The 19915-nt window shown below is 38.3% G+C and overlaps 1 pseudogene; it reads left to right on the forward strand.

The window, feature by feature from the left end:
* Nucleotides 1-5406: 5406 nt before the first annotated feature.
* On the forward strand, nt 5407-9514 carry LOC116621843 (annotated as a pseudogene).
* Nucleotides 9515-19915: the final 10401 nt, after the last annotated feature.

The raw sequence follows: 19915 nt of genomic DNA on the forward strand, positions 1-19915 counted from the left end.
AAAACAAACAAACAAAACAAAACAAAACAAAAAAATATTCTATACTTCTCAATGCTATAATGAAAAGATGAGCTTTTTTTTTTTTTGAGGAAAGCAAGATGGCAGAGGAGTAGGGGACCCTGTTTCAACTGGTCCCCTGAATTTAGTTGGATATCTATCAAACCATTTTGAACACCCACAAAATCAACCTGAGATGTAAGAATATATATCTGGATCTCTACAAGCAGAAAAGCAGCTGCTTTTGGCAAGGTAGGAAGGGCAGAGTCATGAATCTGCAGGGAGATACTGGAAGATAAACAGAAGGGGGAGGGAGCTGCCATAAGCTGACTCCTGGAAACTAATAACATGGGAGAGCAAAATCAAAACCCTTAGAAATCTGCTCAAGTAAGAGACACCCCTCCCTGAAGGGGGCCTTGGAAATGAAAAGACAGAATTCTAGGTAGGGCATTGTGGTCTTGGGATACAAGGAACCACAGAGCAAAAGGGGGTTTCTGAACTGGAAGAGTGCCCAAGCAGTGGAGCCAGGAAGCAGGTTATGTATGGTCAGCGAGCACACGAAGGGACTCTCAACTAGGATCGCCAGAAACCACAAACCAGGCCGGTCGATATCCACTCTTTCCTTAAACAGCCTAAAAAAATCTGGAACCAGTGCCTGCAACAGGGCAAAAACTCGCAGAACAGTAGTGGCCGGGAAAGGGCTTTAGGTCAGAACTGGACCTGATTTTGGAGCTTCTGGTGCAAGCCGGAGCCCACAGTCGCTCACAGTTTTAAAAGCAGAAAGGGCAGAGATACTCCCGAGCCCCTGAAAACACTTCTGGGAAAGTAGCTGTGAGCACACACTGCAGAAAGCTGCGGTTTTCAGCAGCACAAACAGAAGTTGAGACTGTTTGTCCTGCAGAGTTTATTAAAGAGGGCAGACTCCGAATTTTCTGCTCTGGGCCAGAGGTTTGGCAGCGGCCATTTTTGCTCTGATCCCCTGAGGAGGTGTGGAAAAGCCCCAGGATACAAAAGACACTCCGAAGTCCAGTCTCCACTGAGCCCATCCCCCAGACAGGGGGTGGGGCAACTCCACACTGGCAGGATTACCTGAGAAACAGAGTGGCAGGACCCTCCCCGAAGACAGGCTGGAAAATAGGTAGATGACAATCCTTTGGATCCTATAAGACTGTAAAATCCCAACACAAGGAGAAAATTGTATATTGAGCTCCAGGTGTGGCCTCACAACTTGTTTATTTTTCAGATATAATTTTCCTTTCCTTTTCTTTTCTTTCTTCTTTCTTTCTTTCTTTCTTTCTTTCTTTTTTTTTTTTCCTTTTCTCATGCCGTTTTCTACTGCTGTATTCTTCTTTATACCTTCTCATTTCAACTAGATGTCTATTATACCAACTCATGTTTTCATAGGCGCTTTTTAACTTGTATTTTTACATACCTATATTTTTTGTAAACATATGCTTTATTTTAGCCCGTTTTTCACTCTACTCAGTTTTACCTTTTTATATATACAAATTTTACTTTCCTAGTAATTTTGAGACGTAGTGTCCTCTAACACACAGACCAAAATACACCCAAGAACTAATGAAACACTCTGCTTTGTTCACACTGAGAGATTATAGCCCCCCTTCCCATCCACTCTTTTTAATTTTTTTATTTTATATTACATGTATATATAGTATATTTTTTTAATTTTTTAATTTTTCAATTTTTTACTTTTATTCTTGTGTTTCATTTTGGCTTTGTTTTTTTCAGTGGTGGCATCTGACCATGCCGGATATTGCTAGGGTGCATCTAACTTGGGTTGTGGTTGATATTTTGAATTCTGTCCATTCATTCAAACATCCATTGACAGAATGACTAGGAGGAGAAACTCTCAACAAAAAAAAGAAACAGAGACAATGTTTCTGCCACAGAACTAATGGATATGGATATAAACAAGATATCAGAGACAGACTTCAGGATAGCAATCATGAAGTCAATAGCTAGGCTTGAAAAAAGCATTAGTGACAATATAGAATCTCTAAAGGCAGAAATGAGATCTAATGAGGCCAAACTTAAAAATGCTATGAATGAGATGCAGTCTAAACTGGAAACTCTAACAGCCAGGGTAAATGAGGCAGAATAACAAATTAGTGATCTAGAAGATAAACTGATAGAAAGGAAGGAAGCTGAAGAAGACAGAGATAGGCAGCTAGTGGCACATGAAAATAGACGTAGAGAGATCAATGACCCTAGGAAATGCTCCAATGTCAGAATTATTGGGATTCCCAAGGGGGTGGAGAGAGAGAGAGAGAGAGGACTAGAAGGTATATTTGAACAAATCATAGCTGAGAACTTCCCTAATCTGGAGAAGGAAACAAGCATTCGAGTCCAAGAAGCAGAGAGGACCCCTTCCAAAATCAATAAAAATAGATCAACACCCCAGCATGTAATAGTGAAGTTTGCAAATCTGAGAGCCAAGGAAGCCATCCTGAGAGCATCTAGGGGGACAGAGGGAGGACCATCAGAATAACATCAGGCCTGTCCACAGGGACCTGGCAAACCATAAAGGGCTGGCGGGACATGTTCAGGGTACTAAATGAAAAGAACATGCAGCCAAGAATACTTTACCCAGCAAGATTGTCATTCAGAACAGATGGAGAGATAAAATGCTTTCAGGACAGGCAGAAACAAAGAATATGTGACCACCAACCCAGCCCTGCAAGAAATATTAAGGGGGATTCTGTAAATGAAGAGAAATCCCAAGAGACACATAGACCATAAAGAAACAGAAAACCTACAGAAACAGAGATCTTATAGGCAATACAATGGCACTAAATTCATATCTTTCAATAGTTACTCTCAATGTAAACAGGCTGAATGCACCAATCAAGAGACACAGGGTTTCAGATTGGATAAAAAAGCAGAACCCATCCATATGCTATCTACAAGAGACTCAATTTGAACCTAAAGACACCTCCAGGTTGAAGGTAAGGGGATGGAGGACCATTTACCATGCCAACAGACCTCAAAAGAAAGCTGGGGTAGCAATTCTCATATCAGACAAATCAGATTTTAAACCAAAGACTGTAGTAAGAGATATAGAGGGACACTATATCATACTTAAAGGGTCTATTCAACAAGAAGATCTAACAATTGTAAATATCTCTACCCCCAACATGGGAGCTAAAATACTCAATAAGATCTTACCAATAGGATCCAATAGCACATTAAAAGGATTACCCATAACAACCAGATGGGATTTATTCCTGGGATACAAGGGTGGTTCAGCATTCACAAATCATCATGATAGAGTACATTAATAAAATAAAAGACAAAAACCATATGATCCTCTAAATTGATACAGAGAAAGCATTTGGCAAAGTACAGCATCCTTTCCTGATTAAAACTCTCCAAAGTACAGGGACAGAGGGAACATACCTCAATATCATAAAATCCACCTATGAAAAGCCCTCGGTGAATATCATTCTCAATGGGGAAAAACTGAGAGCTTTTCCCTTAAGGTCAGGAACACAAGGATGCCCACTCTCACCATTTATTGCTCAATATAGTACCAGAATTCCTTGGCAAGAGACAACAAAAAGAAATAAAATGCATTCAAATTGGCAGAGAAGTCAAACTCTCTCTCTTCGCAGATGACATGATACTTTATGTGGAAAATCAAAAAGACTCCACCACCAAGTTATTAGAACTCATACAGGAATTCAGCAATGAGACAGGATACAAAATCAATGCTCAGAAATCAGTTGCATTTCCTAATTTATCTGGTTCACAGCTTCCTCCACTCTATAATGTATAGCACTGCTGTGTACATTCAAAGAGTCAAAATAATATATGTAATGCATGTATCTGCTACATAGTAATACTGCAAGAAGTGCTATTATTCTAATTTGTTTTGTATATTTCTTCTTAGTCATGAAAGAAGGTGAAATATAAATACATTTCAAACCCCAGCTTAAGTTCCTTGTACCTCTGACTTCTCCAGTCCTTGTTACTTCAACTTTCTTGGAATAGCTGATGTATCTAGCAACTTATACTCCAATAACATCAGTGTTTACTAACAATTAAATTTACTGATCATTTACTACGTGCCATCCACTTTAGATATATTATATCATATAATCCTCATAACAATGCTATAAGGAAGGGAGATACTGTCCTTATTCCCATTTGACCACTAAGAAATTATCAAACTCTTACTTATACATTATTATCTCCAACTAGTACATTATTTTCTCTTATGTCTAGGGTGTGGGTCATGAATACTAGTACCTTGACAAACCCCTTATCTGCACTAAAAGACAGACTACACCAGTAGTGGGCAGAGAATCTTACTGTGTCAATCCCACTGCAAGCATCCATGGCTTGATCACAGGCCTTTTCAGGATTTTCCCAGTTTCCCTTCACAGTCATATAGTTATTTTATATTCTCCAGGGACTCTGGCCTTTAAAATTGCTTTAAAGTAGATAACTCCATTCATTCTATTTTAAAACTTTCAGCCTTCCCTAATAACTCCATTAATTTTATTTAAAGCTTTCAGGCCTTCCTAAAATAATAGCTGTTCTTTTCTTTTCTTTTTATTATTATGTTATGTTAATCACCATACATTACATCATTAGTTTTTGATGTAGTGTTCCATGATTCATTGTTTGTGTATAACACCCAGTGCTCCATGCAGAACGTGCCCTCTTTAATACCCATCACCAAGCTAACCCATCCCCCCAACCCCCTCCCCTCTAGAAGCCTCAGTTTGTTTGTCAGAGTCCATAGTCTCTCATGGTTCATCTCCCCCTCCGATTTCCCCCCCTTCATTCTTCCCCTCCTGCTACCCTCTTCTCCTTCTTCTTCTTCTTCTTCTTCTTCTTCTTCTTCTTCTTCTTTTTAACATATAATGTATTATTTGTTTCAGAGGTACAGGTCTGTGATTCAGCAGTCTTACACAATTCACAGCGCCCACCATAGCACATGCCCTCCCCAATGTCTATCACTCAGCCACCCCATCCCTCCCAACCCCCACCACTCCAGCAACCCTCAGTTTATTTCCTGAGATTAAGTATTCCTCATATCAGTGAAGTCATATGATACATGTCTTTCTCTGATTGACTTATTTCGCTCAGCACAATACCCTCCAGTTCCATCCATGTCATTGCAAATGGCAAGATTTCATTCCTTTTGATGTGGTATATATACACAATAATAGCTTTTCAAATGGCTTTTAGGTGGTTGTTATTCCACTTAAAAAGATTCTCTTTTCTCCAAATGCAGGACCATGAATGTTTCCCACCCCTGTCTGGCAATGCTACTGGTTTCAGATAGCAAAAGGCTTAGGAACAGAATAGCCTCACCACTATTGTGCTCCTTTGGCTGTGTCTGAGTCTCACGTTTCTCACTGAGGACTGAGCCAAGCAGACATGGTTGCAGATCACAACTTCTTCAGAAAGGTTAGCAACAAGAACTATGGTAAGTTGCCTGCGTATGTATGTCCCAACTCATTTGCCCCAGAACTGGAGGATGCTACCTGCAAGAAATTTAAAAAAAAAAATCATTTGAATCTTCATTTTTACCTCATTTGGTAAGGTACAAAGTGGTAAATTAACTTGCCTAGGGATAAAGAAACTCACTGTTAATTAGATTTTGAAATGTGGCTAAAAATAAACCTCTCACTCAAATAATCATTCTACTTCACCTGTCTGCCTCTGTGCTGAGAGAAGAAAGTGCTGTGTAAATCTCCCCAAAAGCAAGGGCACCAATGGTAGGTGGAAAGCATGGAGCAGATTAGCTGTGGCTCAGTGAGAGGCAGAGATTGACATTGATAGGAATTTTTTACTTCACTAACAGCTTTTTCTATTATCCTCTGACTATAACAGCCATTATTTGGAGTATACACAGGACTTGTGTCCCTAACCCCAGTTATCTCATTTTATGTACCGTCAAGTGCAAAACAATACTTTCCTAGGCCTTAGAACACACCTTTCCCTCTAAATATAATGGATATTAATTAATTAATGTACATTTTGCATCCCTTCAATGTATTAGGCATTGTTTTAGGTACTGATGATAAGATGGTATATAGGCAGACATGGTCTCTGCACTCATGTAAATTGTAATCTCATACTATATCCACCCCATCCTCTCCACCCAAAGAAATAATACTCATTTATTAATAAGTGCATGTCTCATGAGCATTTTAAATTATTTTTTTTTAATTTTCTCATCAAGATAAATTAAAATGTTTTAAATAAAGTGTAGTATTCCTCCAAAAAGCATGCTATTTTACTAGAATGACCATACACTAGGCTGACCATATATTCTGATTTGCCTGGAACAGAACTGGTTTACATTTGTTATTGCAATGTAATCAATAATGATACTACCTTTCACTCTTTAAAGTGTCTTAGTTTGGATAATGGCATATGATCACTCTGCCATCTGCCCATTCACACAATCTAGGTGATACCTTTAACATTTACACCTATTAATACCCACACATATCCCATAAATTCTATCTTCCTAATTTCTAAATTTAGCTACTTCTCTCTGCACCACCTTTATTCTAATTTAGACAACCATCATGTTTTTTTATTATTATTATGTTATATTAATCACCATACATTACAGCATTAGTTTTTGATGTAGTGTTCCATGATTCATTGTTTGTGTATAACACCCAGTGCTCCATGCAGTACATGCCCTCTTTAATACCCATCACCAGGCTAACCCATCCCCCCACCCCCCTCCCCTCTAGAACCCTCAGTTTGTTTCTCAGAGTCCATAGTCTCTCAAACCATCATCTCTTTATTACTTATTCTTACCAGCCTTTATCGGTTCCCTCTACTTCCAATTTTGCCCATTCCAATAAAGACATTCTTCATTTTTTTAAAGATTTTATTTATTTATTCATAAGAGACAGAGAGAGAGAGAGGCAGAGGGAGAAGCAGGCTCCCTGCTGAGCAGGGAGCCCAATGCGGGACTCGATCCCAGGACCCTGGGATCATGACCTGAGCTGAAGGCAGACGCTTAACCATCTGAACCACCCAGGCGCCCAAATCTATTTTTCATTAAAGTGATCTTTCTGAATTCCAAATTTGATGTCACTATTCTGTTGCATAATTCTTCCAAAGATTCACCTGTATCTAAAAACAAAAACAAAACAAAACTTCCTTACTATGGTGTATTAAGTCCTGCAGGTCTATCTTTCCAACCTCATTTCTATAGCTCTACACTTCACCACAATTCTCTGCTCCAACCATGCTGAAGTACTCACAATTTAATGAATGTGTGATGCATTCTGATATATTGATGAACTTGAATAAATATTTTATGCTCTTGGAATATTCTTTTCCCACTTTTCATGTGACTAATTTTCCTTCAGCTCCTAATTTAGAATTATCTTCTGGAAAGCCTTCTCAGATTTCTCTCCAAGTCTGACTTAGGTACCTCTCTGTGCCTTGATAAGATCTCATGCTTCCATTATAAACTGGATCATACACTGGATATTATATTCTGAGACATATATTGAATTTTTCTTGATCAAGTGTACATCAAGAGAAATAGAAAACTTCCTTGCATGCATTAGATATTCAAAACACATTTGTTTATTGAATAAATTAGGGAAGTGATAGAATCATAGGTGGAAGATAAAATTAATATTGTTAGAAATTAGCAGTCAGCATCCCCATCCATCTTCCACCCAAATAACAACAGGTAAGCCTACTTGTAAGATTGTCCTGAAAACTTCCGATTGCAGATGAGATGGAATAAATCTACTCCATCCCATTATTCTTGATAATTATGGCTAAAATACCTAGATAAAACATAAAACAAATGTAAGAGGACTCTAAGATGTGGAGAAAATTAAAAAAAGACTGGCTGAAGATCTCAAGACTCAAGGAACAACATGACATTGATTGTGTGTGTGTGTGTGTGTGTGCGTGCGTGCACATATGTGTGTGTGTTGTCTCCTGTATATCCTGGACTAAGCACTGGGGAAGCCCACAGGTGAAAAAAAATTCAAAAAAATGGCTGAAAATTTCCCAAATTTTGTGCAAGGCATAAAGCTATGAATTCAAGAATTGAGTTTACCCTAAATGGGATAAATGCAAATAAATGTACATATAGACACATCATAATTAATCTTCAGAACTCTAAAGACTAGAAATCTCATAAAAGAAGAAAACAGAGAAAAGCAATACATTATTCATAGAAAAACAATGATCCAAATGACAAATTTCTAATTTAAAACCATGGAGGCCAACAAAAATATCCTTTGGGAATACTCAGGTGATGGAAACAAAGTTGACATGCTCTAAGATAATTGCTAAAGAAAGTTCTTCAAGCACAAAGGAAATAATAAGAGAAAAAAACTAACATCAAGAATATAAAAAGAGGGGCACCTCTGTGGCTCAGGTGGTTAAGCACAAGACTCATGATTTTGGTTCAGGTCATTATCTCAAGGTCCTGAGACTGAGCCCTGCATCGGGCTCTGAGCTCAGTACAGAGCCTGCTTGAGATTCTCTCTTCCTCTCCCTCTGCCCCTCCCTGCCTCTCAAAAACAAATAAATAAATAAAATTTAAAAAAGAAAGAATAAAGAAGGAGACCGGTCACAAAATGGGGAAGGAAGGCTATGGGGCAGTCTCATTGTGCCCTGAGCCAGCTTTGGAGCAGGGACTGGGAGGAGGCATCTCCCTTCACCGCTCCTATGCTGGGTTGTGCTTCTGGGCCCCCAGATTCCCCTTCACATCAACCTGACCCCCCTTCTGCCATCCTTACACTGAGTGTGGGAACCTGAAACCCTGCAACAAAATGATGAGACCTAATGTGGCCTTCTGGAGTGATTGACACCCAAATAACATCTCTATGTCTCTCTGACTCTCTCTTTCTCTGTTTTTGAGTTTCTCCCTCCCCCTACTTATCCTGACTGAGTGTGTCAGAAGCCAGGACTTTTTCTCTGGGTCCCTTTCCAAAATGCAGCCACCACCATCACCAACCTCTACAAAGAAAGAAAGCATGGATACCCATCAGTAAAGTTTTGATATTGGAATTCAAATTGACTATCAGCAATGCAATAAGTATGTGTTGGTTTGGGTTAAAGAGCACTGAATAACTATTCATAGAGAAGATTTGGTCAGCTTCCTGTGTGGAAAAGTTCCTTCACCACAAAACTCTAGAGCTCTCCAGAACTGACTGTAGTGTCCCCTAACTGAGCTACTTCAATGGAAATCAGCTCATCTATAGAGACTAATTTGCAACCCTCTGGGAAAACATAGCTCTGCATGGTCTTAGTGGTACAATGGATAGTATAAGCATGCATTTGAGTACCCCAAGCTCTCCTACACATATAAGCAATAGATGGAATGCTAGTTGAAGGATAAATGGACTCCATGATGTCAATGTGAACACTTTCATATCAGACAAATGGCACTCCACTTGGACAATGGTGGAACAGAAGATGTACCTTAGCCCAGTGTGGCCATTTGATTACAGACTTGCCAATCCATAAACACAACAGAATGATCTAAACTGCAGACATTTTCACACCCACCATGCTGCTTGAAAGCCACTTAACCCCCAACATATACTATTATTGCAAAGGAAACATGAGCCATCTTCCCTTATTAACTGTTTAAAACAAGTGAATTCTATAGTGGTTGCCATAAAAGGAAGTTCTAAGTATTTACAGTAGATGATTCTTGTAACTATGGCTTTCTTAAAACTATAACCCTAGCAGAGGATATCAGATATCATGTAGTCATTAACAAGATCATCACAGGGAAAATATATCTGTTCCAAGGCTAAAAGTGACCTTACTTATATTTATTCTCAAAGGGAAAGGAAATATCAGATGTTTACTTGATTATAGAAGGCCTTTTTTTGGTCCATTTCCTGCTGTGTTGATTATTTTGCTTCAACAGTATTGCCAGTTTCCTAAAATTATCTCAAACCCATGATTTGGCTTCCTGTCAAATCTACAGGCTTCCATTTTTTGCAGCAGCACTGTACCATGCACCTGGTTTCTATATAGTCACAGTGTGCAATTTCTAATGATTGGGCTGTTCCCTGTTTTTAGTTTTCCAAGCAGTTTCTAGTTCTGGTGATTATGTGATGTAAAAGGGTTCTATGATGGACATGCAATGTACTTAATCCATACACAGATCTTTATTGGATTCACTTTGTGTGTGTTAGTGCTCTAAAAGTAACAATATTATTAAATTGTCCCCAGATTAACCCTGTAGGCTTAAAATCCTCAGTTTTAAGACAAGGACTACTCCTCAAACAGGATACTATTCTTATGGTAAATGTAATTATGTAGACTCCATTCAAGGGTGACCTAAAGTAGAGAGGTCATGAACTTTGAGAATGGGGTTCCTTTTTGGTTCAGTATTAGCAAGATGGAGATGGATGGTGGGGGAGGGTAGGTATTCTAGTCTTTCGTGTCCTGTTCTACATTTTTCATGAATGCCCTACTTTGTGCAGTTTCCATTGGGATGGTGGAAGATAAAGGTCTTTTATCTGCTAACAATCTGGTCACAACTTAAGTAGAAAAGCCGGACTCTTCAGTCCCTCTTCTAACAAGCACAGTTTGGAATCTCATTCTGGAAAATATGGAATCACATGGATGTTCTCTAGATGTTAGGTAGCCCTAAATAAAGGTTCTGAGTACATTCCTCTTTTGAGTACATATAAGACCTCTTATAGCTACAATGTTTTAGAGCATGTTTCATCCTCATTTTTAATATCTTGAACTGAATGATAATCTGTTTTAGATGAAGAATTGATGTCAGCCTGCCAGGTACTATAATTTATTCTATCATATTACTATATTATATATCAAGTAGGACAGTGAAAATGTTTCCTTGCAAACTTGTAGTATTATGTTCAAATAGCCAACATATTTTTAACCTTAAAAGACCATTGCAAATCAGTATAAGAATTTTCCAACAGTTATTCACAGCACTTTGTTAAAGTTTGCAGTTACATCAGCCATTTAGTAATATCTTTCTGTGAAGAAACTTTGCTAAGATAACCATAATATTCATTGACTGGGTGGGAGATGAATGGAATATTAAAAAGGTGTGAGCTGAAGTTCTGTATTCATTATAGATATAGCCCTTATTTTAAAAAGTCAATCTTATACTAAAAATAAGAATGAAAATGAGGTATTTCTAAATATTTGCAAAACTGTATCATTTTTTCTTTGAATATAATAGCAGGAAGAATTACAGCAATATGTCATTTTCCCTGAAACAGACAAGCCTGTGTATTACGAATACTTTCAAGCTTCCCTTTGCAGTATGCCCAGAAATGAATTTGGAATTATCTTTTTTTTTTTATTGCTGTAAATTTAGATTCTGGAATTGGGATTGGTGGTGTAAACCATTGCTCACAAATGGCCAGAACTTCTTGTCCTAAAGGATTTTGAGATTGAGGAACCCCTATTTAACCTCCCCTTTATGCCTTGGTTCTATTCTTCCTTCCAAGTTGAATAACATTTTTTTTTTAATTTTTGGTTGTTTTTGTTTTAGTTGGTGTTTTAATTTCAGTACCCTTTACTCTCGATTGTCAAATTTTGATAAAACATGTTCCATTTTCTTCAGTAAGAAAAAGTAGGTCTTAATGTCTGCCAGCATACAATTTATATGCCTTATTGCCTCCATAAACTTTTGAAAAACTTTAAAAAAGAATGAAGAAAGATTAACCTAAAAATTAATATATCCAGAAAAACTATCCTTCAAAATGAAGGAAAAATTAAGACAATCTCAAATAAAAAAAATTAATAGAAATCACTGATTGATAGTAGTGTTCTTCAATAAAAATTGCTAAAAAGAGATTTTTGGGGGGGGGCAAGATGGCAGAGGAGTAGGGAACTCTGTTTCAACCAGTCCCCTGAATTTAGCTGGATATCTACCAAACCATTCAAACACCCACAAAATCAGCCTGAGATGTAACAATACATATATGGATCTCTACAAGCAGAAAATCAGCTGTTGCGAGGTATGAAGGGCAGAGTTGTGATTCTGCGGGCAGATATGGGAAGATAAACAGAAGAGGGAGGGAGCCACTATAAGCTGGCCCCTGGAAAGTGATGTAACACCCAAGTGCAAAAGCTTCCCAGTGATAACTTGCAGACCAGTAGTGGTGGGATGGGAAGGGCCTGATAACAGTGATCAAACAGGATCCAGGAGCTGAGAGGGTATGAGCGCACACAAGGGCCTGAGGCCGGCCACCCCCATCTCTGCCACTGCCCACACAGACCTAGGACCACTCAGGGTTTTGTAAGCACAGAGACAAGCAGGGCCTGAGTCAACAGATGAGAGGCTTGTTGGGGGTGTGCACCTCCCATGGGAGGCTGCGGTTTTCAGCAGCACTTACAGAAAGGGAGACTGTGTGTTCTGGATGGTTCAGAGAAGAGCGGACTGTGACTTCTCTGCCCTGGGGCAGAGGTCCAGGTGTGGACATTTTCCTTTGCTCTGACCCTCCGAAAAGGCGCAAAAAGCTGCCAGAGAACAAAAGCCCAAAAAACCAGTTTCCAAGGAGCCCAGCCCCCTAATGGGGGCAGGGTAACTCCGCCCAGGCAGGGTGGCTTGAAAAACCACCAGCAGGCCCCTCACCCAGAAGAAAAGCTGGAAGAACAAGAGGATGACAACCCTAGCGTCCCCATAAAACTATAAAACCCCAACACCAGGGGAAAATAGTATATTGAGCTCCAGGTATCGGCTTATGTATTTCTCAGATACAACTTTTTTTTTCTTTTTATTCTTTCTCATGTTTCTTCTCTGTTTTTTCTTTTTACCTATTTCTCATTTCAACTAGATGTTTAATATAACATCTCATAGTAGCTTTTTAACTTTTACTTTTTCACACCTCTCTCTCTCTATATTTTTTATATAGATATAAGCTTCAATGTAGTCCTTTTTTCCCTATTCAATATTACCTTTATATATATCCCGGTTTTATTTTCCCTGTAACTCTGGGAAGTAGTGTCCTCTAACAAAGAGAACAAAACACACCCAAGAATAACTGAAACACCCTACCTTGCCCACATTGAGAGATTATAACACCCCTCCCCCACCCCACCTTTTTTTAATCTTTAATCTTTAATTTATTTTTTATTTTTTTAAATTTTATAAATTTTATTCTTGGGGTTCATTTTGGCTGTGTTTTTTTGGTGGTGGCTTCTGACCACTCCGGATTTTCTCAGGGTGCATCTTGCCTGGATTGTGGTTGATATTTTGGACTCTATATCCCCTCAAGCACCCCTCAACAGAATGACTAGGATGAGGAAACTCCCAACAAAGAAAAGAACCAGAGACAATGGCCTCTCCTGCAGACCTAATGGATATGGATATAAGCAAGATATCAGAAATAGACTTCAGGGTAGCAATTATGAAGTCAATAGCTAGGCTTGAGAAAACCATTAGTGGCAATATAGAGTCTCTAAGGGCAGAAATGAGAGCTAATCAGGCCAAACTTAAAATGCTATGAATGAGATGCAGTCTAAACTGGACACTCTAACAGCTAGGGTAAATGAGGCAGAAGAACAAATTAGTGATCTAGAAGATAAGCTGAGAGAAAGGAAAGAACAGGAGGAGGCCTGGAACAAAGAGCATAAAATCCATGAGAACAGACTTAGAGAGATTAATGATGTCATGAAATGTTTTATTGTCAGAACTATTGAGATCCCTGAGGGGGTGGAGAGAAAGAGGACTAGAAGGTATATTTGAGCAAATCGTAGTTGAGAACTTCTTTAATCTGGGGAATGAAACAACATTCGTGTCCTAGAGGCAGAGAGGACCCCTCCCAAGATCAAGGAGAATAGACCAATGCCCCAGCATGTGATAGTAAAACTCGCAAATCTTAGAACCAAGGAAGCCATCCTGAGAGCAGCTAGGGGAAAGAGATTTCTTATGGACAGAGGGAGGAACATCAGAATAACATCAGACCTATCCACAGAGACCTGGCAAGCCAGAAAGGGCTGGCAAGACATATTCAGGATACTAAATAAGAACATACAACCAAGAATACTTTATCCAGCAAGGTTGTCATTCAGATCAGATGGTGAGATAAAGAGCTTCCAGGACCAGCAGAAACTGAAAGAATATGTTACCACCAAGCCAGCCCTGCGAGAAATACTAAGGAGGGTTCTAAAAGGAGAAAGACCCCAAGAGTAATATAGACCAGAAATTTACAGAGACAATCCATAGAAACTGACAATAGGATGGCAATAAATACATATCTTTCAGTAGTAACTCTCAACATGAATGGCCTAAATGCTTCCATGAAACGACACAGGGATAAAAGACTGGACCCATCCATATGCTGTCTACAAGAGTCTCATTTTGAACCTAAAGACACCTCCAGACTGAAAGTGAGGGGATGGAGAACAATTTATCATGCCAACAGACCTCAAAAGAAAGCTGGGGTAGCAATTCTTATATCAGACAAATTAGAATTTAAACCAAAGACTGTAATAAGAGATCCAGAGGGACACTATATCATTCTTAAAGGGTCTATCCAACAAGAAAATCTAACAATTGTAAAAATCTATGTCCCCAACATAGGAGCAGCCAACTACATAAACCAACTATTACCTAAAATAAAAAATCAAATCAACAATGATACATTAATAGTAGGAGATTTTAACACTCCACTCTCAGCATTGGACAGATCATCATTTTTTTTTTAAAGATTGTATTTATTTATTTGACAGAGAGAGAGACAGTGAGAGTGGGAACACAAGCAGCAAGAGTGGGAGAGGGAGAAGCAAGCTTCCTGCTAAGCAGGGAGCCCAATGCAGGGCTCAATCCCAGGACACTGTGATCATGACCTGTGCCTCAGGCGACACTTAACGACTGAGCCACCCAGGTGCCCCTGGACAGATCATTTAAACAGAAGATCAACAAAGAAACATGAGCTTTGAATGACACATTGGACCAGATGGACTTCATAGATATATGCGGAACATTAAACCCTAAAACAACAGAATACTCATTCTTCTCGAATACACACGGAACTTTCTCCAGAATAGACCACATACTGGGTCAAAATTCAGGTCTCAGCCAATACCAAAAGATTGAGATTATTCCCTACATGTTATCAGACTACAATGTCTTGAAACTGGAACTCAATCACAAGAAATAATTTGGAAGGAATTCAAACACTTGGAAGTTAAAGAGCATCTTGCTAAAGAATGATTGGGTCAACAGGAAATTAAAGAAGAACTTAAACAATTCATAGAATTTAATGAGAACTAAAGCACTTTGGTCCACTATGGTACACTGCAAAGGCAGTCCTAAGAGGGAAATACATACCCATCCAAGCCTCTTTCAGAAAACTAGAAAAATACCAAATGCACAAGCTAACGTTATACCTAAAGGAGCTGGAGAAAGAAGAGCAAATAAAACCTAAACCAAGCAGGAAAAGAGAAATCATAAAGATTAGAGCAGAAACCAATGAAATAGAAACCAGAAAAACAGTAGAACAGATCAATGAAACTAGAAGCTCATTCTTTGAAAGAATTAATAAGATCAATAAACCACTGGCCAAACTTATCCAAAAGAAAAGAGAGAGGACCCAAAATAATAAAATCATGAAAGAAAGGGGAGAGATCAAGACTAACACCAAGGAAATAGAAACAATTATTAGACATTATTACCAGCAACTATATGCCAACAAATTAAGCAACCTGGAAGAAATGGATGCCTTCCTGGAAACTTACAAACTACCAAGACTGAAACAGGAAGAAATAGACAATCTGAATAGACCAATAACCAGTAATGAAATTGAAACAGTAATCAAAATCGTCCCAAAAAACAAAAGTCCAGGGCCAGATGGCTTCCCAGGAGACTTCTACCAAACATTTAAAGAAGAAATAATACCTATTCTACTGAATCTGTTCCAAAAAATAGAAACAGAAGGAAAACCTCCAAACTCCTTCTATGAGGCCAGCATTACCTTGATCCCAAAACCAGGCAAAGATCCCATCAAAAAGGAGAATTACAGACCAATATCCCAGATGAACATGGATGCCAAAATACTCAACAAGATCCTGGCCAATAGGATCCAACAGTACATTAAAAGGATTATTCACCACAATCAAGTGGGTTTTATTCCTGGAATGCAAGAGTGGTTCAACATTCACAAATCAATCAATGTGATAGAGCACATCAATAAAAGAAAAGACAAGAACCATATGATCCTCTCAGTTGATGCAGAAAAAACATTTGACAAAAGACAACATCCATTCCAGATTAAAACTCTTCAGAGCATAGGGATAGAGGGAACATTCCTCAATATCATAAAAACCATCTATGAAAAGCCCACATCGAATATCATTATCAATGGGGAAAAGCTGAGAGCTTTTCCCTTAAGGTCAGGAATATGACAGGGATGCCCTCTCTCACCACTATTGTTCAACATAGTGCTAGAAGTCCTAGCCTCAGCAATCAGACAACAAAAAGAAATAAAAGTCATCCAAATTGGTAAAGAAGACATCAAACTCTCCCTCTTCACAGATGACATGATACTTTATGTGGAAAACCCAAAAGACTCCATCCCCGAATTACTAGAACTCATATAGCAATTCAGCAATGTGGCAGGATACAAAATGAATGCACAGAAATCAGTTGCTCTCCTATACACTAACAATGTAACTGTAGAAAGAGAAATTAAGGAATCAATTCAATTTACAATAGCAACAAAACCATAAGATACCTAGGAATAAACATAACGAAAGAGGTAAAGGATCTCTACTCTAGAAAGTACAGAACACTTATGAAAGAAATTGAGGAAGACACAAAAAGATGGAAAAATATTCCATGCTCATGGATTGGAAGAATAAATAGTCTTAAAATGTCTATCCTGTCCAGTGCAATTTACACTTTCAATGCCATCCCTATTAAAATACCATTGGCATGTTTCAAGGGGCTGGAACCAACAATCCTAAAATTTGTATGGAACCAGATAAGACCCTGAATCGCCAAGGGAATGTTGAAAAAGAAAATCAAAGCTGGAGCATCACATTGCCTGACTTCGAGCTATATTACAAAGCTGTGATCACCAAGACAGCATGGTACTGGCACAAAAACAGACACATAGACCAATGGAACAGAATAGAGATTCCATAAATGGACCTTCAACTCTATGGTCTACTAATCTTTGGATTAAGGAAAAAATATCTAAATAAAAAGACAGTCTCTTCAATAAGTGGTGCTGGGAAAATTGGACAGCTACATATACAAGAATAAAACTGGACCATTCCCTTACACCATAGCAATGATAAGCTCGAAGTGGATAAAAGACCTCAATGTGATAAAGGAATCCATCAAAATCCTAGAGGAGAACATAGGCAGTAACCTCTTCGACATTGGTCACAGTAAGTTCTTTCAAAACACATCTCCAAAGGCAAGGGAAACAAAAGCAAAAATGAACTTTTGGGACTTCATCAAAATAAAAAGCTTCTGCACAGCAAAGGAAACATTCAACAAAACCAAAAGGCAACCCACGGAATGGGAGAAATATTTGCAAATAACATTACCAAAAGGGCTGATATCCAAAAGCTGTAAAAAATTTCTCAAACTCAACACTCAAAATACAAATAACCCATCTAAAACTAATGATGTAATGTATGGGGATTAACATAACAATAAAAAAAATTAAAAAAAAAAAAATACAAATAACCCAGTCAAAAAATGGGCCGAAGACATGAACAGACGTTTCTCCAAAGACGTACAAATGGCTAACAGACACATGAAAAAATGCTCAACATTACTAGCCATCGGGGAAATACAAATCAAAACCACAATGAGATACCACCTTACACCAGTTAGAATGGCAAAAATTAAAAAGGCAGGAAACAACAAATGTTGTCAAGGATGTGGAGAAAGGGGAACCCTCTTACACTGCTGGTGAGAATGCAAGCTGATACAGCCACTCTGGAAAACAGTATGGAGGTTCCTCAAGATGTTAAAAATAGAGCTACTCTATGACCCAGCAATTGCACTACTAGGTATTTATCCCAAAGATACAGATGCAGTGAATTTATTTTTGTGTATTGTGTAAGAAAGTCGTTCAATTTCATTCTTTTGTATGTGGCTATGCAGCTTTCCCAACACCATTTGTTGAAGAGACTATCTTTTTCCTATTGCATATTCTTTGCTCTTTTTTCAAAGATTAATTGACCATATAATTGTGGGTTTGTTTCTGCCCAGTGAAGTCTTTCCAATTCCTTAATACCTTCTGGAGTACCAACCTTCCTTTTTTGAGAAAATCTAGTAGTTGGCTGATAAATAAAGCCCGTAAATTCATTTCCCGAATTAACATCAGCTTAGCTTTTTACCTATCCCATAAGCATTTATATTTCAAGAAGTAGGCCTTTAGAGAGGCAGTAAGTAATCTCTGGTAATAGATTATTAATAGTGGAATTTCTGGTTGGATGCAGACACACAGGTAGGGCTAGGAGACACATCAGGTTAGGGGTGACTTCTCCCAGTCTCAAAATAATATGCTTAAGCTATTGTCAATTAGTAAGTCTAATTCTAGTAGTATGCTATCATTTAATACTCCTCAAAATTATAAAGATGCATTATTTTCCTATCTTGAGCAATAATTTTGACCAAGTGGAAAACTGTCTCAAGCTCTAGTGAAGAATTTCTTAGTATTCCTGGACACCCGCATTTCCAGCTGCAGAAAGCAAGACCTCAGCACAGAGCCATTTAACAAGCAAACCCTCCCTCCCCCTAGGGTTCTACATTTAGTAAATACCTAGTCTTCACTCAGCACCAGATTTAGGCTGAACTTTGCTATTAGGGATACAGAGATGATTAATGTCCTCCCTCCTCTCATCCAACTTTAGAAGCTGGTTAAATAACCAACATCCTCCTAGTCAACTTTCTTGGTAGCTGGGGGAAGTTTGGGAAGAAAAAACTCAATCCAGAATTTTTAGGTCTACTGAGGAAGTTCTTTCTTCATAGTCCTGCCAAAACACAATTTCTGGGGAAGATCAGTCCAAGGGGCATTGCTGACTTCAGCTCTTTTGAAGGTTCCTAAATCCCTGCAGCTGCCTAGGCTGCTTGTGTTTCATATGCTGTCCCATCTCGGCCACTTTGGAACTGCTTGGGTGGAGGAAAAAATCCATCTATACTTGTGGTCAGAGTGATTAAGCAGAGTTGCTTTCAATATACAACATTATGGTGCCACTTGGCAACCATAATATGCAGATAGTGCCATCCTGTGAGTCATGTTCATGTAGTCCACAGCTGTTAATTATGTGTTGTTTCTGGAAAATAAACTAGTAGTACAATAAAGTCTTTATCCTGATATTTTACAGTAAAAATATTTATTGAGTCATTTTTTACTTAAAGGGAACTTAGTGTCTCTAACTTTTTAATCTGGGGGAATTCAGTATATACAAAATGTACTGATTTGCTCATGTCATGAGAAGGTATCAATATGACTAGATCTTACTGATATATTAGATGACTTGTACCAACTTTTCCAGGATGTACATAATTTTACATATTCTGAATAATCTCACATACTTAAGAATTAAACTCCATGTGTAAAATTAGCAGATTTTTTAAAGGGCAACAGCTATTTTATTATTTCAAATAAGGAAAATGGAATGAATTCCTTCTAACAAAGACTGCACCCTACTTAGAACCCCTTCCTAAAATATTTCCCATGTTCTCAAGTTAAAAATACATCCAAAGAAATGTTCATCATAAATTGAGAATCAGCCCCTCTGAGATTTAACAGCTGTCCTAGCTTCTAGGGCTTGATGAAAATCTTTCTGTACTATTTGAAGCTTTTATGTCCCACCACAAAATGAATGTATGAAAAATGTCCCAATCAAAAGAAACATGTCAAGTTTCATCTTATGAAAAGATTTAGGCATGTAAATGTATTTATCATTTGAATGCCAC

The sequence above is a fragment of the Phoca vitulina genome, unplaced genomic scaffold, assembly GCF_004348235.1.
Source record: "Phoca vitulina isolate PV1807 unplaced genomic scaffold, GSC_HSeal_1.0 scaffold51, whole genome shotgun sequence".
In the NCBI taxonomy this organism is placed as follows: Eukaryota; Metazoa; Chordata; class Mammalia; order Carnivora; family Phocidae; genus Phoca; species Phoca vitulina.